At 39.4% G+C, this 24,242-nt stretch overlaps 1 long non-coding RNA gene across 3 annotated transcripts in view; it reads right to left on the reverse strand.

Moving 5' to 3' along the window:
• Positions 1-7,338: 7,338 nt before the first annotated feature.
• The window catches only part of LOC123349492, an 83,129-nt gene continuing 66,225 nt past the window's right edge, over positions 7,339-24,242 (reverse strand). The window contains exons 5-9 of one of the 3 annotated variants that reach the window (XR_006573567.1): positions 22,960-23,093; positions 18,870-18,982; positions 13,402-13,654; positions 7,922-8,041; positions 7,339-7,439 (exon numbers count right to left, since the gene is read on the reverse strand). This is a non-coding gene — a long non-coding RNA (uncharacterized LOC123349492). The remainder of the gene's footprint in view (positions 7,440-7,921; positions 8,042-13,401; positions 13,655-18,869; positions 18,983-22,959; positions 23,094-24,242) is intronic. The other 2 variants (XR_006573566.1, XR_006573565.1) reach the window with 2 other exon arrangements.

Raw genomic sequence — 24,242 nt, forward strand, 5'->3', positions numbered from 1 at the left:
TTGCTGTAATCCAACTGGCATCTTTATAAATTTCGTAGGCATTTCTCAAAAACACCCAGAGCAATCAAGTTGGGATTCCATACAAATTTAATGAGTTAGATAGCTATTTAAAAAAAAACAAAAAACCCACAAAAACTATCTATCTGAGGGTGGCAGATGTCAACAAGTGAAAGTCACTGTATAGTACACTAAGGGCCTGAACCAAAGTCTATTGACAATGGGCATAGAGCAGGTCTTAAGAAACATCCTCAAACATCAGAAGGCAGAAACTTCAGGACAGAAGTCTCAATATTATAATGGAATATCAGAAATGGAATTAGAGACAGTGGTCCAGTGTTTCCAAGAAATCATTGATACCATCCAGATCAGCATGAGCTGATTTCTTGTAGGCTGAGATACTCATACTGTGTCTTCAATCCCAGACAATAGCCAATTGGGGGTGGAGCTTAGTCCCTTAAGCAGATGGAGACAAATTACTAAAATGGTTCATACTCCTTTTTTCTGTTTAAAAAGGTAAAAGGAGGAGAGCATAGTAAGGCTCTTCCATTACAGTTTGTTTGCCTGTAATGTCAGTGAAGCTATTATAAGGCAAGTATAACGTTGAAAGCAAAACAGGTAATAATAATTGAGTAATATGAGTTCTTTAGCAGGGCAATCAAAAGCTGTATGATGAAGATGGAATTTATAGTGAGTTTCAAAAATGAATGATGATTCCCTATGTAGACTTTAATAAAAAAGTTTTCAATAATTTGATTTTTGTTCCTTTTTGTACCACGCTAGTTACAGTGATGAAAACCATATTTATCTCCTCTGATTTTTTTAATTAATTTGAACCTGTCAAGTTATCAAGATTTATAATAGATAAGCATTCTTGCATTATGTCATTGACAAGCATCTCTAGATAAGGATATTAGGCAATGTCCACTCCAGAGTATATGTTAAAACATGGCTGACCAAGGCAAATTCATGTTTGGTGGTGGAACCATCAGCTTTACTGGGCCTTGAAATTATTCTGGGGACTTCTGACCTGATTCTTCATTGACTGGCAATGTAAAGCAGGTTTTAAATGCCTGCCATTCTGATTCAGTGCTTTTTACACTCACTTTCCCTCCATTGTGCACCAGCATTTATGACTTTACAACAAGTAAGGAAGTGGAAAATCAGGAACTTTATTGTTTGTGCTGGGAGAAGTGATAGAGAAGAAATTGAGAAGAAAAATTAATTTCTGTGTTGCCTTAAATTTTTGTTTTTTGTCACAAAACTTGTACTCATTCCCACAGCTTCTCATCATCTTTAGATTCTTCCCCAGAAAATTATCTCAAACTTTTCATAATCTCTCTTGATAATTCTAACACACAACCAAGAGACTTTAGCACTTCACGACTATGGGAACTCATTCCTCCACTCTCATTGATGTTAGTGAAGCTGAGGGTGCCCAGCAGCTCACAGAACGTACTCAACCCCTCAGAATATGGGGCTCTTTGGAACAGGAAGGCCTGCCAGCAAACACTGCAACAGGCTGTGCAGTGCAAGGCAACACATACATGACCTAATTATTGTGTTGACAGATTCCAGAGACAAATTCTAAGCCGGTATAAATCACACCAGTTTACACCAGCTGAGAAATCAGGTCCCCAGAATCCGGTGCGTGCAGTAGTAAGAAATGTCTTCTCTTCCAATAAGCAATAACAAAAATAATACAGATGAGGAAGCTGAGGCAAAAAAGAGGTGAAGTGGCTTCCCCTGGGTCACCCAGGTGATCAGTGGCGGAGCTGGGACTAGAACCCAGACCTTCACTCAGGCGCCTGGGCATTATCATATTGCAAATAGTATTATGTTTTTCAAAATAAAGTACCTTATTCATATTCATTTCATTTTCAGACGATGTCTGACTGGATCAAAGGCCGTTCTTTTCTTTCAAGGCATCATTGAACAAAACAAGTTAATTCATATTTATAAATTCACAATAATGGTAAAAAAAAACCACAATTATTTTAGTGCTAGTTTTGCAAAAGTAATGCTCAGCAAAATAAAGGTCTCTAAACATAAGCCATCAAGTTCAGGTTTTCTCAGCACCAAGATAATGTCATTCAATTGAAGGACAATAGGAGATTTTACTGTTTATTTCTTTCAGGGTTTAACATAGAAGTTAGCAATCCATAAGGTATTTTGTTTAAGAAATTAATCAGATCTTGAATGTAGGTCTCTTGTGCTTTAAATAGATAGTAACCTTTTATGCCCTACGGACTTTTAATTTCTGCCAGCAGTGTGAGTCCTTTTCATTTATCACACAGCTAAGAGTCATGGAGAACAAAATTATTTGTCCATTATTTATATCTAACATTTAAAAACATTGCATGAAACTGGTCAAAATATAAACAGGTATGTGTATTGTGTGTCAAATTAATGCACCTTCAGTTTGAAAACCTTTAGTATTATTGCTATTAAAAATCATCACACCACTGAATTAACTAGTATCTAACATCATAGAAAGAATTAGTGTCCATTGCTTCTTTTAAAGCGATTGGAATACTAGACACTTTTATATGTTGATAATTTAATTTAAGGTAACAGCTGATACTGAGTGAAAAATCTCTCATAAGATGAAGCAATCAAAGGGGGGGAAAATGGTCACTTTTCCTAACAGTTTCATCATAAAATGAATGTGAACTTTGCCAGTGAAATTGCAGTCCCATAAGGAGCAAATCCTCCACATCATGCCAAGCCCATATGAATGGGCTCAGAGTGTTGGCTGTCTGTCTGACCCTGGGGCTTGGCCTACAATAGGAACTTATGTTGATATAACTGTGTAGCTGGGGTGTGAGAAAAATGCAGACCCCCGAGTGACAGTTATACAGACTAATCCCTAGTGTAGACAGTATTATGTGGACAGGAGAGCTTTTCCCATCAACATAAATATCTCCTCCCAGGGAAGTGGCGCATATTTGCTGATGGGAGAAGCTCTCCCTTTGGAGTTGTTAGCATCTTCACTAAGCACTATAGCAGCTCAGCTGTAGACAAGCCCTGGGGCCATTTGAGGTGCTGCTGGGCTCTGTCCAAAGTTCATGTGTCAACATCAGCCCTAGTAGCCTAAATTATGTAAGTAGAACTAGTCAGAAAATTTCCAGTGGAACATTTTTTCCATTGAAAAATACTGATTTGTTGAATGTGAAATGTTTCAGAGAAACATCTTGATTTTGACACAACTTCATTTTGAAAAATAAAAATGGAATGGAACATTCTGATAAGGTCAGAACATTCCATTTCACCCTTTTCAGGAGAAAACATTCTGACCTTTCCACTTTGAAATGTCTTTTGATTTCAACTTTGTTTTATGTATTTACTATGAAATTGTAAAAGGAACGAAATATTTGAAATTGGAGTGAACTATTTTGATTTTTATCTAAATGGAAAAAAACGATTTTTTTTTTGTTTTTGTTTTTCAAGAAAATATTTTTTTGTTTTTTGTTTTTTTTTAAGTTCTGGAATGGACCAAAATTCCCAACTTGTGGATATTGGTGGGAAATGGAAAATCTGGTTCCCACTCAGCTCTCATAAGGGCTCAATCCTGCAAAATATTGAGTGCTTCCTGGATAGAGCAGAATGACCCCCACTTATTGATTTCTGTGAGATGTAGGTGCACTCCGGCCCAGATCCTCATCAGTATTTAGGCGCCTAACTCCCCGTGGAATGATCTGGACCTTAGGATGAGGAGCAGTGAAACAACCAGAATGCAAGATGTATAGTATATTTGAAGTATGCTTTGGAAGCTTGAAGAGGCTCCAGTGGCGTCTGCCTGATACCACTGTTACCTAATAGTTTACAAAAGCAAGTTACTAAAGAACAAAATGAATTGTATGCATTACCGCCCCCCCCCCCACACACACACTCTCTACCAATCTATTCTGTTGTTTATTTGTAGCCGCTTTTCTAAGGTATTTGTTCAGTTTTAGTTCTCAGGTTGGCTTTCAGAAGCCTTCATGCATTTTTGGTTTCTTCCAGTAAACCCAACCTGTTTCAGCTACAACTACAGGATTGACAATACCTTTAAATATATGTCACAGTCCAGCTAGAAGAGGTGTGAAAGGGGCCATGCTATTACAAGAGCCCCCAGGAGAAATTCAGCTTGACTTAGGTAACAACTCAATGATTTATTTCCGTATGTACCCAGGAATGCATTAATAGTGGTAGCTCTGGCAGCCTTTCCAAGGATGTAGTCCCAGTGTTCACTGTGCCCCTGACGAGCTATACCCTAAATTCTCCCCCTTTTTAAAGTAGCCAGTCGGTACCAGGGTGTTAATGGGGAGCAATACCTGTGGTCTCTAACATGATTGTGCCCCGGTATATGAGTTTGGGGGGAAAACTCAGGGCAAAATTAATTCCATTGCCTGTGGCTTCTTAGCAAACTGGTCATTTTGTAACAAATAGCAACATCTACTATAGTGTCCATTTGTTAGCTTGCCATATAAAACTTCTTAACTGATTTGAGAAATGGATTTTTACTAGTTTAGCACAGATAGGGTGGGTGGGTGGGTTGGTTGGTTTGTTTTAACATATACTGTAGAGTCCTTTTCATTTATGTGTACATACCAATAGTTAAGCCACCATATGTTGTGTGTGTAATTCATGTTTTTGTATATTTCCTCATTTAGTGTGTTTTAATTACACACTACATACATATCACTGAAATGTGTTTCCCAGATCAAGTGGCCTGTGGGACTGTCTATTCATTAACAATGCCTGAGCTGTGTGTGTGTGTGTGTGTGGTTTTTTTTTTCTTGTTTCGTCTCTTTATTGTAATTTTTAGAAAAAGCTTTACAGAACGATGAAAGTAACCTTATCAGTGTTGTGAGCTTTACAAATGTCTATTTGATCCATCATTGAACCCATAGTAATATTGCTGCTTGTTCAAAACTAAAGGCAATATTTAATCTAAATACAAAAGAGGAGGAAAAACCTGAAGGATTTTGCTTTTTACTTTAATTATTCTGACATGAACTATTTCCCATCAAGATATAATAGGAACATAAAATATTTACTATATTTTAAGCTTTCAAATTTTCTGTTTGCCTTCTTGGTAACAAGGGCACACTGACTCGTATCCAGCTTCTCGTCCACTGAAACCCCTAGGTCCTTTTCTGAAGAACTGCTGCCTAGCCACTTGGTCTCTAGTCTGTAGCAGTGCATGGGATTCTTCCTTCCTAAGTGCAGGACTCTGCACTTGTCCTTGTTGAACCTCATCAGATTTTTTTTGGCCCAATCCTCTAATTTGTCTAGGTCCCTCTGTATCCTATCCCTACCTTCCAGCATATCTACCCCTCCTCCTGATTTAGTGTCATCTGCAAACTTGGCAAATCCACACCATCCTCCAGATCATTAATGAAGATATTGAACAAAACCAGCCCCAGAACCGACCCTTGTGGCACTCTGCTTGATACTAGCTGCCAACTAGACATGTAGCCATTGATCACTACCCACTAAGCCCGACGATCTAGCCAGCTTTCTATCCACCTTATAGTCCATTCATCCAGCCCGTACTTTCTTAACTTGCCGGCAAGAATACTAAAGAAAAAGTAACCACATTAAGGCACTACAGGGTGTGAATTATGATGCCTAATACTTCCAAAGGTGCTTAGTCTTCAACCTTTTCTTAATAAAGCAACAAACAGTGTGTGAATTATTAACACCATAATTCTCACCTTGTTGTATCTGATTAATTAAAAGAGCAATATGTGAGAAATAGGTGTCTGGATGACACATTGCTATGACAAGAGTGCTTTACTTTACAAATCATCAGGCCTGAAATCAAAGTTTCCATTTTCTATAAAACAATGGTGATTAAGGTCCTAATTAAATTAATCAACTATTTGAGTATCAAATTATTTCTCCATGACATTTTATGTAGGAGTTAAATCACACTTCATATGTCAAACTCAAAAATGAGACAAACTCCAGTTCTACCATCTGTGTATCAGGATGGTTGAGATGATCACATTGAGGAGTGCTAGTGTCAGATATATCTGTGGAGAAAACAGCTGTTCTTCTTTTAGGAGATGTATTAAGATATTGATTTCACAAATGAAAAGTAAGTGTAGTGAACGCATCACAAAATGGCCCAGGGAAGTGTGTCCCCTAGACTGATAGTCATTGTCTACCATTTATTAATCTGTCAGCCTTTGGCACAGCAACCATAGAAGTTAGTTGGCACTAATGGTATTGGATCACTGAGAATGTGTGAAGCATAGGAAATGGATACAACAAGATAAAGGAATGGATTAAGTTCCAGCTCTATGGTATTTTTAGGCAGAGCTGTGTGTTTTTAGTTACCTGACAGACACTAGGAGAGAAGAGAATTCCACTTTTGCAAATTAACCTATTCTTCATTTCTTGTAAGCATCTCTGAGATGATCAGCAGTGATTTACACAGGTACAGATAGGAGAATGAAGGGACACATTGCACGAGCACTAATTCTGATGCGAGCATACATCCTGGAGAACAAACAGGACATAGGAGTGCACAGACCTTCTAGAGAACGTGTGAGCGCCAAAGACTGGCTGAATGGAAAAGGGAAGCATCTTAGGGATGGCCAGAGATAAGCACACAATCTATTTTCAGAAATGTGCAGGGCAACTGTAGGAAGATTTTAGGCATTGTTTTGGCAGGCAGAAGCCAGCAGAAAGGGGTTTCCAATCAGTTCATCTGCTGGATCCACCACTCTGGCTCAAGAATGGTGGTGGCTGCACCAGGGAATCCCTACCCACAATCTCCCTAGCAGTTGCACTTAGACAGTATAGGGTGGGTGGGTGGGTGGGTTGGTTGGTTGGTTTGTGATGGAAGTTGTGAGAAAGATGGAGCTTGGGACAAATAGAGTTAAGCACATTTTAGGATGCTAGGAGAAAAGAGGAGTTTGGGGGGAGAGGGGAAAAGAGTTTGTGGGGAGGTGGATGAGGAACAAACAGCAGTTTGTACTGAGACAGATGAGGTACCCTTCTCAAGGAAATAGTCAGCAATACATGTTCCAGCTTCCTGGACATGGAAGAGGTTCAGATGCTCCAGAGGCAAAGGCTGGCCGTGCAGATTATCTATAGCCACTACAGAAAGCTTGGAGTCAATGGAAACGTGCCCCTGGGAATACTGGTGATGGAATCATCCCAGATAAGTATTGGGGACAGCACAAGTATCAACCAGTCATCCACACCCGTATGTTTGGATGAGTTCCTTATGACACTTCAAATGAGCACAGGTAACAGTGAATGCTGCTAAAGAAAACCCACGTATTGGTAAATAGAAGGCCCAGAGCTCTATCAGTTTCCCCAGAGATAGACCGCAATTACAGCAAACTATGCAGAAGTTCTTTACGACGATTGTTTCCTTTTACCTCGGGTCTCGTGGACTGCGCACATTTTGCCCTGAGGATATCTAGCCAACATAACACAGCCTAAAAACAAACAAAAATATAGAAAATCCCTTGAGCCCACCATCATCAGCATTTAATAAGGAGATTGTTCAGTTTTGGCAGGCTCAGCATTCCTGGCCAATTTGGGCAGTTTTGCATGGGATAATTTACTCTACATTTATGTGCTATTAGCATATGCTAACATGACAAAGGGCAGGGAAAGTGCTGCACAGTCACTACGTGGGGCACCTTCACTGCAGTACTGGTTTTGAAACCAGGCCTACCAAAGGCCATCAGCAATATGTCTATCCCTGAGTGAAATGTGCACATGGTCCAGCCAATGCAGGATGATAAATGTTTTCAGGGAGGCTAGTCGGCCAGTTTAAAGCAGCAGGGCACATTTTTTCGGTTTGCCAAGAATGCCATTGGTTTTATACTAAAGTTGCATGGCATGTAATGATGAATTAGAAGAAAATTCCTCCTTCCCCTCCTCCCACATATTCTGTAATCCCTCTAGCTCTCACCCCAAGCACTCCTGAGTCTCCTGTGTGAGAGCCAGGGTCCTGGTGAGTGAGTGTATGAGGCAGATGAAGTAGAGGATACGGTCGCATGATCGGCACAGAGACAGGACTTGAACAGGGAGCCTGGAAATGAAAAGAGCATTTTGGGTGAGTTATACAGCTGCTGTTTCATTGCACATGTCTGTGGGATTTCTACGCATTGTATGCTGCCATGAGGATGCAAGTGTCAGTCAGATCAGGGCCACATAAGCAGACCTGCTGTGCTACAGGAGTAGGCCTCCAATGAGGTCCTAGAGATCCAAGATAATCCCTCCTCCTCTTGTGCTCTAACATCACACAGATAGTCCTCCAAAATAACATTTTACATTCAGCATAGTAATACAGAAGGATTTCCTTGTTTTTTCTGTAAAGACTGACGCTATTTATGTCAATTAAAAAGTGGAAATCTGTTTTGAACATAAACCTGAGACACAGGCTGCAGTGGCCTAGATCAGGGTTTCTCAAACAGGGGTCGCTGCTTATGTAAGGAAAGCCCCTGACAGGCCGGCCGGTTTGTTTACCTGCCCCATCCGCAGGTCCGGCCGATCGCGGCTCCCACTGGCTGCAGTTCGCTGCTCCAGGCCAATGGGAGCTGCTGTAAGTGGCGCAGGCCAAGGGACGTACTGGCCGCTGCTTCCAGCAGCCCCCATTGGCCTGCAGTGGCGAACCACAGCCACTGCGATCGGCTGGACCTGTGGACGGGGCAGGTAAACAAACCGTCCCATCCCATCAGGGGCTTTCCCTATACAAGCGGCGACCCCAGTTTGAGAAACACTGGCCTAGATTGTGTTTTCCTCTTCATGAACAAGCTGCCTGACAACATGCGGAGGAAGGGAAGAGACAACTAGAACAGAGAAGGTTTTATTTTGGCCAGAGTCTGGCAATTAGAGCAGCACAATGGTCACAAAGCCATTGCTCCAGTCTGTTAACAAGGCTTCTAGGGAAAGCAGATTTTTTCCACACCCACCTTCTTTTCAGTCCATCTGTGCACATCCACAGGGCTCTTGAAAATAGACATTTTGTTTGCGCACAGAAAAGCGTGTTATGTACTCCATTGTATGTGTGCAGATTGTTCTTTAAGAATAGGGCCCCCTGAACCTTTTTGGGAAGGATGGTGGAGGGCAGAATTGTTTGATTCTGGTTCTAGAGTAAACTTCATGAAATTCCTTCCCAGTAAACTGAATCTAGATTAGATATTGCAAGGTTCTGACTACCCTTACTACTCTGACCTTGTCTACATGTGAAACTTGCACCAGTTAACTCTAAGTGGTTTTAAATCAGTTTAGTTAATCTACATACATTTGTAATAGCAGCAGATCGGTGTGTACTATGGAATCTTAGAGCATGGCAGCAGGGGCCACATGGCCAGCTAGTGCATGGCAAGCTAGTGGGCTGTAGATTCACACCCATCTTGCTGTGCACTCAGTCTCCCTGTGTACACACCCTTCAGCAAACTGAAATAAACCAATCTTAAAATAGTTAACTAAGTTTAAAATTACATCTTTAGTTTAACTGGTGCCCCTTTCTCATGTACACTGGTCTCAGTGACTTGAGTGTTCGAGGATACTCAGCTGCACACAAGGACTGAGCCATAACTGACATCCTAAAGGCCACACATGAAATGATGAGGAAGTGGGGTGGGGGAACTGAGATGCCTTCTGTGCAGAGGCCATTCACAATTTGGAAAGGAGCCCAGAAAACAGGATTCAGGAGCAAGAAAAATAATATTCAAAAATATAATTTCCCAATATAAATGTTAAATCTCATTTCAGATTCCGATCACTCAATGTTTATTTGCCTTATGTGGTAAGCACTGAAAATTGATTTTACGTGCTAAGCACAGACATCACCATTCTATTGTGCTTAGATGAACTTTGCTGATTTTATTTTTAATGTAATTAAAATCCAAATAAAATAAAATGGAAATCAAACATTTTAAGTCCTTCTAAGCCATCTCTGATAATATTCATCAAGAAAGAATTAGCACCAAAAATAATTCTAAGTCATTTGTGAAGTTGTTCATACCCTAAATTTATTTCCTATTCAGCTGATTAAATTACATGTCTGAGTAACTCTTAATTACATTTTGCCCTATGATTTCAAAAGCTTTCTATCTTTAGGGTCTGTTGGTAAACAAATGAATGAGAAAATAAAATATATCCAATTAAATTCACACAATGTAAAAGTTTAATCAATGTAAAAGCTTTTGGTGAAAAGAAGTTGCCATTAATACTGTCAGGTAAAGCAATCTGTTTGCCTGTGGATTTTACCATAGATACACTGAAGATAACATGAGACATTCCATATGGATTGTATTTGGGAAATGTGAACTTTTTGGGGAGACCATCTTACCTTATATATGTTTTTCATTGCTACATGTGTATTACCTTTGTGCGAGATGCTACACACTACCCCCCCCACACACACACATTTGTATAACAAAAAACAAAAAAAACCAAAACAGATCTTTTTCATTGTTGTTTTAAATGTTTTACTTAGAAAATGTGACTGACCAATCACAAAGTTTCTAGCTACATGTGCACAATGTAATATGTGGTGTGTGGGGTTTTTTTTTTCCATTTTTTTTTTAAGTTACAAGAAACTTCCTCCATTCCTGATATAATTATATGTACACACAGCATCACCACAACTCCTTCCACACCCACAACTTAGAGGCTACGAACTGAGAGAGGGGGGAGGGATAGCTCAGTGGTTTGAGCATTGGCCTGCTAAACCCAGGGTTGTGAGTTCAATCCTTGAGGGGGCCATTTAGGGATTTGGGGATTGGTCCTGCTTTGAGCAGGGGGTTGGACTAGATGACATCCTGAGGTCCCTTCCAACCCTAATATTCTATGACTATTAAATATTCTATGAGAGAGGCTTCACATTGTGCCATACACGTTAGCAATCCGGGCTCTTACCAGTGGGGAATGTGGGAACTTTCAGCAGAAGATGCCCAGCTATCTGTCCTCTGACACACACATCCTCAGACTCTTACTCGAGCAATCTAGCTGTCACAATTGTCATAGAGGTAAATGGTGGGATGGTGGTCTCTGAAATAACCACAGCCATGGCGCAGTACACATATTAAAGTCAACACCATAAATTCTTCCCAAGAATGATTAGCAATGCAGCTGACAAACTCTCAGTAGATGATGTGGGGTTAGAGCTGCCTCTAGCAATTACCGAGAAAGGAGGTAAGGGTCTGTGTAAATAGGAAATAGAGTCAATCTTGCATTCATGTCTGCCATGGTGTGGGGGGGGTCTTTATAATTTCTACAGGTGACACTTCCAAGTTGGCATGCAGCCACATACAGAACTAATCAATTCAAAAGTGGAACTATCCTTTGGGGAGGGGCGGGGGAAGAGATATCTGTATATGCCTGCAAAATAAAACTTTGCTGCATGAAAGGTCTCTTAAGGCCACCCAATGGAGTCTTCCAGAGAGGAAAGAACTCAGCCATTCGAACAACACTGTCTCACTTCCAGTAGGGTCCTCAGATGAGTCCACAAAACCTAATAGTCAACAGAAAAGACCAGCTTACAAAAGTATTGACATAGACCAAGTGGCTTTTTCCATGAGGATATCAAACATCAGTTATGCTGGTGGACCCCTTCCTAAAAATCCATGTCTGACAGACAAAAAATATATCTAAAGTTGAGACACTAAAAGTCTGATCAAACGGTACCCTACAAATGCAAGAAACAGCACAAAAGAGGGCTAGTAGTAGTAGAATAAAGTTACAAATTACTTTTTCTGCATTATTATTAATTATTTTAATGTCAAGAGGCCTTAGCCAAGATCAGGGTCCCATTCTGCTTGGTACTATACATACAGTTAGTAAGAAACAGTCCCTGTCCCAAATTGCTGGTATCTATGAATTGCATCTTTAAGAAAAATATTGGCGCTTAAATATCTATCTGTGACTCTTTATGCTTTATGTATTCGGAACTAGATTTTGTAAAGTTACTAGTGAATTTGGGAACCTCAGTTTTATTTTATTTTTTAAACTCCCCTCTGAGGACCACCCCTTTTTAAGGGGTCTCAAGTTGAGTATTCAAAGCTGAGGCACATGAAATCTGAAGTCACTTTTGACAATCTTGGCTTAGATTCCTAACATTCTTTTAGTATGATTTTTCATTGATTCATATATTTTTAAGTCCAGAAGGGACCATTATCCTTTTGTTGGCTGAATATAAAATATTCTGTTCTACCTATGTGATATCCAATTTATAACTCTTTATTATACCACCACTCATATTTTCAAAGCTAGTTACACAGCCCCAGTGTATTTGCCATGCAATTTATCAACATTTATTCTTTATCCAAGTGGCAGACTACTTGTCATAATTAATTATTGAAGTAATAAATAGTCTTATTAATAAAAACTGATGACAAGAGCAGAATGACTTCCTTGATAAAGACTGATGATGGATTTTAGTATCTGACATGACATTCGGTATACTGTGGAGATTGAATCTAAGGCCTCCTGCATGGATAATAAATTGTTATTTCAGAGAATAAAATGATTGATACATTTGCTTTCTGAGGGGGAGGAAAAAAAATCACCTGGGAAAAGCTTCTACTCCCTAACTTATTTAAACAGACTATGGTGAAATTTTCTGTCCTTGTGACAAATTTAACTTTCCAAGAAAAGTGACAGCTCTTTGGCTGTGAGAAAGCAATTGATGCCTGCTTGGGTGCTTGACTTACAGAGTCTCCTAAAAGTCAAATTCGTTTGAAAAAATCTCCTGGCATTCTTGCTTACATATTTTGCACAATCCCTTGACATTTCTTGGAGGAGTGGCTCCAACCTAGCAAAGGGATGATGGGAAATCATGGCATGTGACATAATGTCAAAATCTGCTCTGAGACAAATGAAGTGTGTCAGATTACGTTGCAAAGACCGCCACTGTTCTTATCACTGCATGGCTGAGTGGGCCTGCTGCACAAGCTCATTGTATTTTTCTATTGGTTTGATCTTACCTTTTATGACAAACCAGCCCTTGAGACCATGCATCTTTTGACAACCTGGAAAATGGCTGCGTTGGGATGGGGGCGGAGGGAGGGAAGAGAGAGGCTTTCATACAGAGTAGAAGAAAAATCTGCTGTATACTTTTAGTAAATATTTTATTCATAACTATTACCCCAAGTTAAAATCCAAATGACAACTATTGTAAAAATGTCCTCTCCCAGGGAGTTCCTAGGATCCAAAAAATGCCTTCCAGTCAGTTTCCTCATTGTTTAGCTTTTTTCCTATTTTGTCTTTAAAAACAACAACAAAACCCACTTAATTAGTAAGTAGTTTTAGATATTACAAAATAGCCCTAACATATGCTGTGAAATTTTAAACTAAAAACAAAATTGTAACAGTTACTTGCTTTTAAATTCTATGCTGTGAATAAGTTTTATATTTTAATAGATACACTTTAAAATTACTTACTTCTACATATGGCACACTAGAAATTTCTACTTTTGGTCTCAGATACCACCCTGCACACTGTATCTTCACTCTTCTTTTCAGTCTTCTAAATTATGTATAATGAAGGTAGCAGCCTTTTTCATATGAGATACCTTTGTTCTCCTGCTTTAGAATGTTTGTGCTGAAACTAGATATAGTGTAATCTTACAACATATATTTTAGCCACGTCGTTTTTTTTTTAAATGATGACTGTCTTACACTATTGTATTATGATCTGAAAAGAGAGAGAGAAATGAATAGAGCATTTATTTTTTTCAGCCTATTTAAATGTTCTACCTTAAAGTACAAACATAATATTTCTTGGAAATGAGCAGCCATCACTATATAATTTTCTGTTAATTATTTCTTTTGTATCTTTTATTTTAAAATGGCTTGTAAAAGCAGGCTTAGCAACAATAGAGTAATGATATGGAAATTTAAATAGATTTTTAAAAATTGTGGTCTTTTAAAGTTTTTTTATATTGAAAATATTATAAAGTAGTGCAATTTTTCTATATACATTATATACTGTTCTCCCAAATGCTCATATAACTTAACTATACTATTTGGTTTATGTTATACACTATACTTTAGAGTACTGTAATTCCCATACTTCTTTCTAAATTGCAAGCATGATCATTATCTACCCATAATCACAAATGCAATATAGTTGTCTTAGTCTGAGCCAGATGTAGTTTAGACAAATAAAACTAAGCATATGAATGAGCATCATTTGATTAAAAAAAAACCCTAAATAAATATTATAGAAGTATAATTATGGGATTTAGCCAAAAACACAAGTAGAGGGCCAAGAAAGAACAAACACACAGTAGGAAAAAATCCAGAGGTGCTTACTTCATTTTTTCTTAGTCCTTAATGAGTCAAAATTCTCCATGTGGCCCAGAGATAGTCACATGCACAAAATCTCCTCTAGAATGGCAGTGTATTTATCATTCATTAAACATATGAGGCCAGATGCTGCCAAATTTTGAATAGTACCTAACCTTACTCCGAAAGTAATCTTGTTGAAAGCAGTGGGGCTATTTGCACAGTAAGATATGATACAGGATTAATCCTGTAACTATTATATTTATGTATCTTGTAAGAGGTGTGTGTGGGGGAGGGGATACGTTGTAGAGTCCTTACTCACACTGACTGTTTGTGTAAGTGCTCTCCAGTTTGAATGGGGGCTCCATAATCTAGCCCTAAATAAATAGTAAATTAGAATGGTTTTGACATCTCTTGTGATATTGTGCTACCTCCAGCTTGGCCATAATTCCATACCAACCTGATCGACAGCAACGGGCATCTTTACATTGACTTCAGTGCACTTCTGAACAAGCCCTTACTGTTCATTTTGGCAGAACAATGGATCTAAGATAGAACTAAAAAGTAAACTGATACAGATAAATGATACCTTAGCACCTGTATGTCTTTACTAGAACTGGAAAATCTATAGCATAAATTAGTCAGAAGCCATATAACTCTTTTCAGCCTAGTTAGTTCATAAATGGACCAATACTGGACCTGGTCTGTTTTGGAATGGGAGAGATAAAGAGCTACTAAGGGCTTGAGTCTCCTCTGGGTGTGAAACGCTACCATTTAACTACACAGAGTGTAAGGTCCATATTTTCCTTTTTCTAATAGGCTTAGCATGTTGTAGATTTTTAATTCTTTCTTTTCTGTAGGAAAGTGCTGTAAAAGATGGTTCTATCAAATAAAAAATACCTTTTTGGAGATAAAACATTTCAAAACAGAAAAGGATATATAAAATTCCAAACATGGAATGTATAAAAATAAGTTTTAATATTTTGAACAGTGGCATGATTGTAGAGAATATAATTGTAGTTTCCTCTGCATGCTCTTAATTAAAGAGGATTTGCTGATTTCTGTTGATCACATGGGTACTAGTTGCTTAAATTTTGTTGAAAACAAACAATATGCTATTACAATGAATATATGTTTTCCTATATAATGGGCCCAGTCCTCTACTGAGATCTACAGAACTGGTGCTTGTGTATATCTGAAAGCATGGATGCTGTGCAAATCTCCCATATAAAATTAACAGGACATTCTGGTGGATTAACCCTAACTCCACATTTACCATCTAGTTGCTTATTCCCTCATGCAGCTCATATATGAGAGAGTTTAAAAAAAAAAAGTTCTTGAGTAAAATTCTGAAATATAAAGTCAAAGCATTATGTTTCAGAAATGCCAAAACAGTTTTAACAATTCCAGGAAAAAAATTAATCACCTGAAATATTTTGCTGAAATCCCCCTAAATTCATTAATTGTTTTGGTCAAACTGATTTTGCATTTTTCCAGTGGGAAAAAAATTATGCTGTTTTATTTAGAAGCTGAAGTCCCACCTGAGATGTGGGAGACTTGGATTTGAATTCTTGCTGTAAACCAGGTACAGTTGGGATTCAAACCTGAGTTTTCTACATTCTAGGGAGGGCCCTGAACACTGGTCTGCTGGGTAGCCTGGAGAATGAATGTGCCCCAGAGCTATCTTTTGTACAAGGTGGGTTGTGAGACTATCTATGGGATTAGGATTTGTAGACAAAGACTACAGCAAGGGGTTTGGCACATTTGAGCAGCTTCTTAGCTATGGGGCAGTATCAAGATTTAGGTGGTATTGTGCATGTCTACTGGTGGTGGGAATTTAGGTGAAAAAGTAGGTTTAGATGAGATCTTATTAAAACTGGGCAAAATATTTCAGCTAAAACCATTTAAAAAAAAATGCAGATTCAGAGACACTGAAAAACTTTGAATTCATGTCAATTTTGCTGAATTCCTTGTGTCAAAAAATCTGAAATAGTCTATTTCATTTTCACAGTTTTGAAACAAAATGTTTCAGTTTAATGCAAAATGACTTTATTTTGAAATTTTCTTCAATTTTATTTTTTTAATTAAAATGCTAGAAATTGAAAAGAAATGTTTTGGGTCACCTGAAACTTTTTTTAATTTTAAATTGTGGTTGACCCAAAACAATTTTTTTTTTTAACACTGTCAGTGAACCAAAAAGTCAGTTATTTGCGCAGCTCTAATCTAATTAAGATCTGCTCCCTATGCTCAAAGCAGCTCTGAACATCTGAAGGAATTTATCTAATAGGGTACACCTTATGCAAACTGATTATATCTAATGTGAGGAAAAAATCAGGAAGAGATGAGCCAGAACTCATTTTTATGTATAGTATTAATAATAGCATAAATTAAGTGTCGACTAGATGACAATAAAATACTGTGAATGAAGTGCAGATTTGGCAGATAACAGGTAGCCTTTATGCAAGGTTTTCTAGGTTAGCTTAAATGATAGGAGATTAGTTGGCTGCTAGTCAGCTAGCTCCATCATGAATTTAGAATAGCTAAGTGCACTGGTCATAGGCATTTTTGGATAGCTCTTAATGTAAATTTTGTTTATACAGTTTTGACATGCACTCAGATGAAACATCCTATTTTCATTTTTTAAAGTAAATTATACTAGATGGGAAGATGATTTGCAATGTAATTGGCATAAAGTGAAATCCAACTTTCATGCAAAGGTCAAGATATCCTCTGTTTCATAGTTTTGCAAAGTTTTTACATTTTCCTTTGTGTGTCCTTTGAAGTTTCTGCCTGGTTTTAAAGGAGGCATCATTTTATAAAGCATAGCTTGTAAATAGGGAGACCAGATGTCCCGATTTTATAGGGACAGTCCCGATATTTGGGGCTTTTTTCTTATATAGGTGTCTATTACCCCCCATGCCCCGTCCCTATTTTTTACACTTGCTATCTGGTCACCCTACTTGTAAATATGGCCAACAGCATTTACACTAGTAGAGTAATTAAATATTAATATGTTTGTAGCAGAGTAGGGCAAGTTAAAGATGAGCTAAAAGCACAAATATGGAAGTTTAAAATAATGTATTTCTATCGACTTTAGCAAGTGTTTGTAGCTTTAGATTTGGCTGTTCCTGACGCCTCCACACTAACTTGGTGCATATTTGTACAAATGATAAAGCAAAGTTTTTAAATTTTCTCTTGATGTTAATAATCTCAAGTACTATTTTTAAGTAAGGACTTATTTTTAGCACACAGAGGCATTATCGGTAGCACACAGAAGCATGTTTGAGAATGCATGGCAGACACAGAGAAAGCCAATCCTGGTTGCTTTACTCATGGCTTTAGCTTGGAAGAAGGATGGATACTCAATGAGGGGTAAATGTGGCCAAGGGTGTGGAAGCTTCTGATGAATATTTTCACTTATAAGATCACAGACAGAGCTAGAGCTGGATGAATTCTCTCTCTCCTGTTTAATTTTCCTGTATTTACACCCCTTTCATATAGCCACAAATGTTGTCACAATTTGTTGCAAAATGGTTCTTCTGTGTTGGTGAAATTCACTTCTGTGCAAAAGCTGAAAACAATTCCATTCAAAGCAGGGCTTAACTGGAGCATAGGCTTTGTGTGATGCTTCTCAACAGGGGTGAATTCCACCCTCTAAAAATAATGGTATTCAATTAAGCTAGAGTATTTGTGTGCAAATGTGTGTATCCATGGGCGGCAGGTGAACATGCTCTTGGGGGAGGCTAGTCACTGTGCCCTCCCCCTATGCCAAGGCCCCCATCAGTGCCCAGAGCACACTACCCCACCACTACCCCCTCCAAGCACCCCTCAGCCCCAGCGCTGGGCATCACAGCCAGAGTGTCCCCAGATGCAGCATAGTTCCAGCGCTGGGCGGACGGGTGGCACAGTGTGGCCCCAGTGGCTTGATGCAATAGAAAACACATTATGGGCCAAATCTTCACTAGTGTAAATAGGAGCAGCTCCAGTGAAGTTAACACTTAATTACACTCCATATTTTTTTTAAATCCAATTGTGCACGTTCCCACTGAACCATTCCCATTTTTTAAAAATTATCTGACATGTCCATGGGATCTTTTGTTTAGTTTCAATCCTGCCATACAAAGACAGCACACATAAAGCAAGAACAACTCACTTTCGTTTGAAGGCTTAATGCTACCAGAACCATTTTCGGACTTCTGAGTACAACCTTAACATAGCCAAGCTCAGCCACAACACTTGTACGCTGGAGTAACTCCATTCATTTACTCATGATTTTGCCCAGTGCAAGTGAAAAGATAATCAACTCCGTTTTTGTATTTCTAAAACGCGCATATGCTCCCAGAAGCATCTCCACATTCACACCTTAAAACTGCTAGAGCACATCAGATGACCCAAGGAGATAATCTATAGCCACCCATGAGATTTGAATGTGTAATCCCAGGATAGGGGAATGAAACTTTACTGTCCATGGCATTATTCTCAGTCAGTTTTGAAAGGAAATGACTTTCTTTATTGATTTTCCTTACTCCTTTGATATTAAAGCAGGACTGCAAAAAATGACATCTAACTGTCCCATTTTCTCTGCAAATGCAAAAGAATAATGACTAATGATAATGACTTACATTGCTGCAGTCCTTTGTCCTGAGGGATCCTCAGTGCTTTGTAGACTTTGCAAATTGTGTGTGTGTGTTGCATAATATAGGAATGCTTTCACCCTAACAACATGAAGCCATACCTGGAACAAAAATACCCCAGGGTCAGATCCTCAGATGATTTAAACTAAATAGCTCTACTGACTTCAGTGGATTTACACCCATTGAAGATCTGGCCCCATTTTCTAACAGCAACAGCATACCACATTTTAGGACTGGAAATGAATAATATAGCCAATTGCAACTGAAGGGTAATTTTAGGGAAGAAGAATGTACTTACCCAAAATGGATTCTGGTCATTGCTCAGGGTTAACATCTCTACTCTTGCAAAAATTTCTGTGGGTTTTTTAGAAGCATAAGGCCAGGATCTTATTGTGAAATCTTGTCCTAAAAATGTCAAGTTGAGCAGCCTATTACCCCTAATATTGTGAATGGACGTTGACTCAGTAGTGACCAAGAGAAAGGATTTGTGGTGCTGTATAAAAGGGAAGGTGACTGTCTACACTAATATGGACAACACTTTTACAAAATTGTGAAGTTTTGTATGAAGTATGCCTTTTGAGGTATTCTTGGAAAAGCTGCAATTTGTTGCAAATTATCATCTTCTTATAATGTGGGTATCAAAATTGTGTGTGAAATTACAAAATTTTGCTGTATGTTTAATTCAAACATGGCGTGAGTCTGAAAAACACCCACAGGTTAGCTCTTCAGGAATAACAAAGGCACTCTAAACAAGGCCTCCCCACATCATTCCCAAAAACACCTCAAATAGCAACCTACGCAAAAGGTGCAAACTAGAATTTGCAATTCATATGAAGGACTGATGGCAAAGCAAGTACACCATCAAACTACCTGACTGAAAACACAGCCAGGATTTTTCCAACAAAAAAGGTCAAGACCTGAAAAGGAAGAACAAAGGCCCCCTAGCCACCTCATCCCTGGGCTGGTGAATTCTAACCAAATTTTGAACAAAAGGATTGAGGTCCCCATAAACTCTTTGGGCAATCTAGAGAGACTTTTAGAAAACTAGCAGATTTAACCTCCCTACTATCGTTACAAACTCTAACCTGTCATGTATTTTACCTGCTTTAACCTCTAAACAACTCTCATTTCTTGTTCTTAGTTAATAAATCTTTAGTTAATTTCCTAAAGGATTGGCTGCAGCATTGTCTTTGGTGTCAGGTCCTGAGCATCCACTGACCTGGATAAGCAACTGGCCTTGTGGGCAGGTAGAACTAATGTGTGGTGATGTTTAGTTTTAATAACCTTTCATCACAGAAGTCCAGTTCATCTGGCTAGTAATGTAGCCAGGAGTGTTTAAGGGGACTCTCTGGGACTCCATGTTAAGCTAGTATAGTGATCCAGGAGCACACCTTTGTTGCTGATCTGGTTAAATCTATTCATAGAATATAAAATCAGTGTGGGGGTGAGTCCAGTTTTTTGACAGTCTGACCTGAGTTTGGCCCTCTGAGCTGTGTTCCATACCAGGCATAGTGACAGGATTTCCCTGCGAAATCTCCAGCACTATTCCAAACAGCTACCTGGGTTTTCCTTGGAGATTTTTTCATTCTCGTACAGACCAGGATGGATGATCCTGCTTGGCTTACATCATCAGATAACACCTTGATGTTTTAGTGCTAGTGATAACAGGGCAGGTATACTCCGATCGGAGGCAAGAGAGTCTGATTGCAGTTGGAGGGGGACAGGGGGAAGAAGAAGGGAATAGGGGAGCTGGTAGGTCTGCAACCACATGGGTTCACAAGCTGTAACTGCTACCCCAGTCACAGACCGGTGTGCAAGGCAGCACCGTCTGCTGAAGCCATGAATTTGTGGTAGAGGTCACAGAGTTTGTGTGTCCATGCACCACTATGCATAGGCGAGAAGTGGTAATCCAATCCATCCCCTATAGCCCACTGATCTCAGCACATAGTCCATTTACTCACTTTTCCCTGAATATGGACTTAGGTATTGATCCCTCTATCATGTAAGGTATGTTAACACCTTCAAAATTTAGGACTGATAATGGCACCTAACGGTCTGCTCGTTTCTGAAAGTGGAAGATAAGCAGTATTCATTCCACTTTTCCATATTGAAATCAAATGATAACTCAAACATGCACATTATCTTGCATTGATAGTGGCCTTTAAATACTATTTGTTTTGAAAGTGCAGGATAGGCAGTATATTGGAGGGGTAGAGGAGAGCTATATGCATTTCATTATATACCGTCTAATACATAAGGTTAAACAATTTACTGAAGTAACAAATACTTGAAAGGAAACTGATTAAAATGTATGAAATCTGTATATATTTCATTTTATACAAGTATGCACTTAACTAAAAAGTACAGCACATCTGTTTCTGCAATCACTAACTAAACTGACTTAACATGATTTTATTTGAAAGATGGTTACATTAGACTTGAGAGCTTACATGGATTTGCTTATCTGCATTGTCTATGGGGTTTGGAATAGCAATTCATTATAATGCATTATACTTTATTTATAACTCACAAATGGCTTAGAGATTTAGATTTTGCCATTTTATTCCTAAATCCCATTTTACTGTTTAGTGCCAGTATCCATTAGGTAGGATTGTTATGGGCAAACTAAGTAAAGGAAAAGCAGTCAGAGCTTCATAGGACAAGCTCTGAGGATTCATCCATAGAAAGCCCCAGTTCAGTTTTGAGGTCAAAGTGTAAGCAAGTATGCTTGATTTTTTTCAATTTTTTTAAAGGCTAGAAAATGCATATTAGTAACTAATGAATATCATAGAAAGCTGGGTCACAATGTACATTCAGATTTTTAAAAATACAATTGAAACAGTTATAACTTAATTATGTTTACATATCTCTATTTGTTATTGCCTGACTCTGAACAACCCATGTGAGTTGAAGTGTTCAGGACTCTCATAAGATTCTCGGAATTTCTGTTGTCAGGTCATAATCTTAATAAAATGTATTCTTCAGTATTAATTTTATTATGGTCCATACCTCAATAATTATATCTATATTCCTATAAATACACCTTTATAATTCCATACATGGAAATCCAAGGATATACCCCTCAGAAAGGGATGATCAGGTTCTGGAGAAAGAATACCAGAGGCAGAATTACAAAAGAAAAATCCCAAACGGGGAAAAACTATTGTATTTGAATGTGCTTTTCATCAAACATGCTTCAGAATCTTGCTTTTAGGGCCTGTAGGAAGCATTCTTCTAGAGCAGAGGTTCTCACAACAAATTTTTTTGGTGGCCTAAAAGTGCGGCCACCAATTCTTGCTGATCGCCGCCCTGACAATTGTTCCTAAAATACTTAACATAGGAAAAGCCAATAAATATGCACAATACACATCCAAATCATTGTAATTTATTCATGTAGTTTTTTTAGACTCAGCAATAAAAATAATGTGCAGTTGTCTCTATTCATTACTGGACCTAAACAGAATAGAAACACAAATAAGGCGCTTTGCATGTTCTTGACTTTTTATTGTTTCTTTTGCTTTTAAAAAAATTTAAAAAAAAACTTGCTAGCTGGCAAGTCTGCTGCTGTGAAAAGCGATATTTGTTAATATCACTTTCCACAGCAGATTTACTCAGCCCAGGCAAGGCCTGGGACAAATTAAGCCCTGGATGGGGAGGTGGGCAGGGAGGGACAATGTTGGGGGTGGTGAGCCTGAGGCTGGAACCATAGCCTGCAACTGCATGGACAGAGCCTGAAGCCCTGTGGCTGAAGCCTCCCCCAGCTCCCACCCTCCCGGGAAAGGTGGGGAATTCACCAGCTTCCTGCACCTCCAACATTTGTGTCTCCAGAGAGGGGCAGGGCCCAACCCCTGCTGGCAGCCCTGGGAGAGGAGGCCACTACTTTGCTTCCCCCCAAATCACAGCCCAAGAGTCTGTGGCCGCAAGAAAAGCCCCTGGTAGGACGCATGAGGCCATGGGGGATGCAGCTGAGAAGTGCTGTGCTAAAGGCTGCTTTTCCTTGAAGAGTGGGTGGGGAAAGTACCACATCATAGAAGGGGCACCTGGGAAGTTAATGGTGTCTTTCTCAGCATTCACTTACATTGACAATGGCAGTAGAGCTTGGCCTCATGAAAGGAGGGTCTCAGCCATCCTGGTTGAAATATGTTGTGGACAGGACTTTGGATAAGCAGTACCTTGTTAGCAAGCGGTCATCTTGTTAGTTATGTTTAGGCTCTGAAACACATTGATTGTTTCACATGTAACTTTTTGTTTATAATATTTCTTTGTGCTATCACTGGCATCTCTAAGCTTTGGTCAATAAACTTCTTATAAGCAAATCTCAGGCTACATCAACGCTACACACCTCAGAGCTTGGTGTAGAGTCTACATGTAGCTACACGCACAGTGAAAAGCAGGAGGTATCTACACTGCAGTGCGTAGCTATGTGTGTCAGTGAAAGGCTCTGGCAGGGGGGAGACAGTAGAGAGAAGCTGGGCCAGACTTTTCCTACTGTGGAATAAGTCAGCACAAAATGTGATTTTCCCCCTCTCCCCCCACCTTTTATTCAAGGGAAAGCTCACTCTATGGTGTACCCATGAAAATAGATGTGGAATCTTTTGCAGGGGGGCACTCCAGGAACAGGGAGCTGCCCAACACTGTCTCCGCTGCCTCCCCTCTGCTGGAGCCTTTCCCCATTGACAGTAGGGTGACCAGACAGCAAATGTGAAAAATCAGGACGTGGGGGGGAGGAGGGGTAATAGGAGCCTATATTAGAAAAAGTCCCAAAAATCAGGACTGAGCCTATAAAATCAGGACATCTGGTCATCCTAATTGCCATCATATTTTTCCTGCTGTGAGGAAAGTCTCTGGCAAAGGGGAGGTGGTAGGGAGAGGGACTGAACCTTTCCCAGCTGCCTGCCAGAGACTTTCCTCCCTTTCCACAGTCTTTCCCTGCAGTGGGGAGAGGCTGCAACAGAGGGGAGCTGGTGGAACCTTTTCCCAGGCCTTGCCCTGCCAGACCCTTTCCATGTGGGGGGAGCCTTTGTTTCTTGTAGTGGGGAAAGACTCCAGCTGCAGCAAGGTAGCAATATATCACATTGCTAAAAATAGCAGTGTAGAGGGGCAAGCAGGGCTTGGGTGAAGAGAATATGTTGGTATTGTGGCAGAGCGCCGAGCTTGTCCCCATAGGTCTCGCACTTCTAGGCGGTTTATGTTAACCTCAGTGGCTCACTGTGACCTTCCACATAGCCCTTCTCTCTCTAGGGTCAGGGTTACAGTTTACTGAGCCCTTTTCATCATAAGCCAGCAAGGAGGTTGGTGAGAGAACTCCCACAGTCTCTGTTGTCCCTGGGGGCTTGTTTCAGAACAGTTTAGCCTCCTGTC

This window comes from Mauremys mutica, chromosome 14 (genome assembly GCF_020497125.1).
Source record: "Mauremys mutica isolate MM-2020 ecotype Southern chromosome 14, ASM2049712v1, whole genome shotgun sequence".
NCBI lineage: Eukaryota > Metazoa > Chordata > Testudines > Geoemydidae > Mauremys > Mauremys mutica.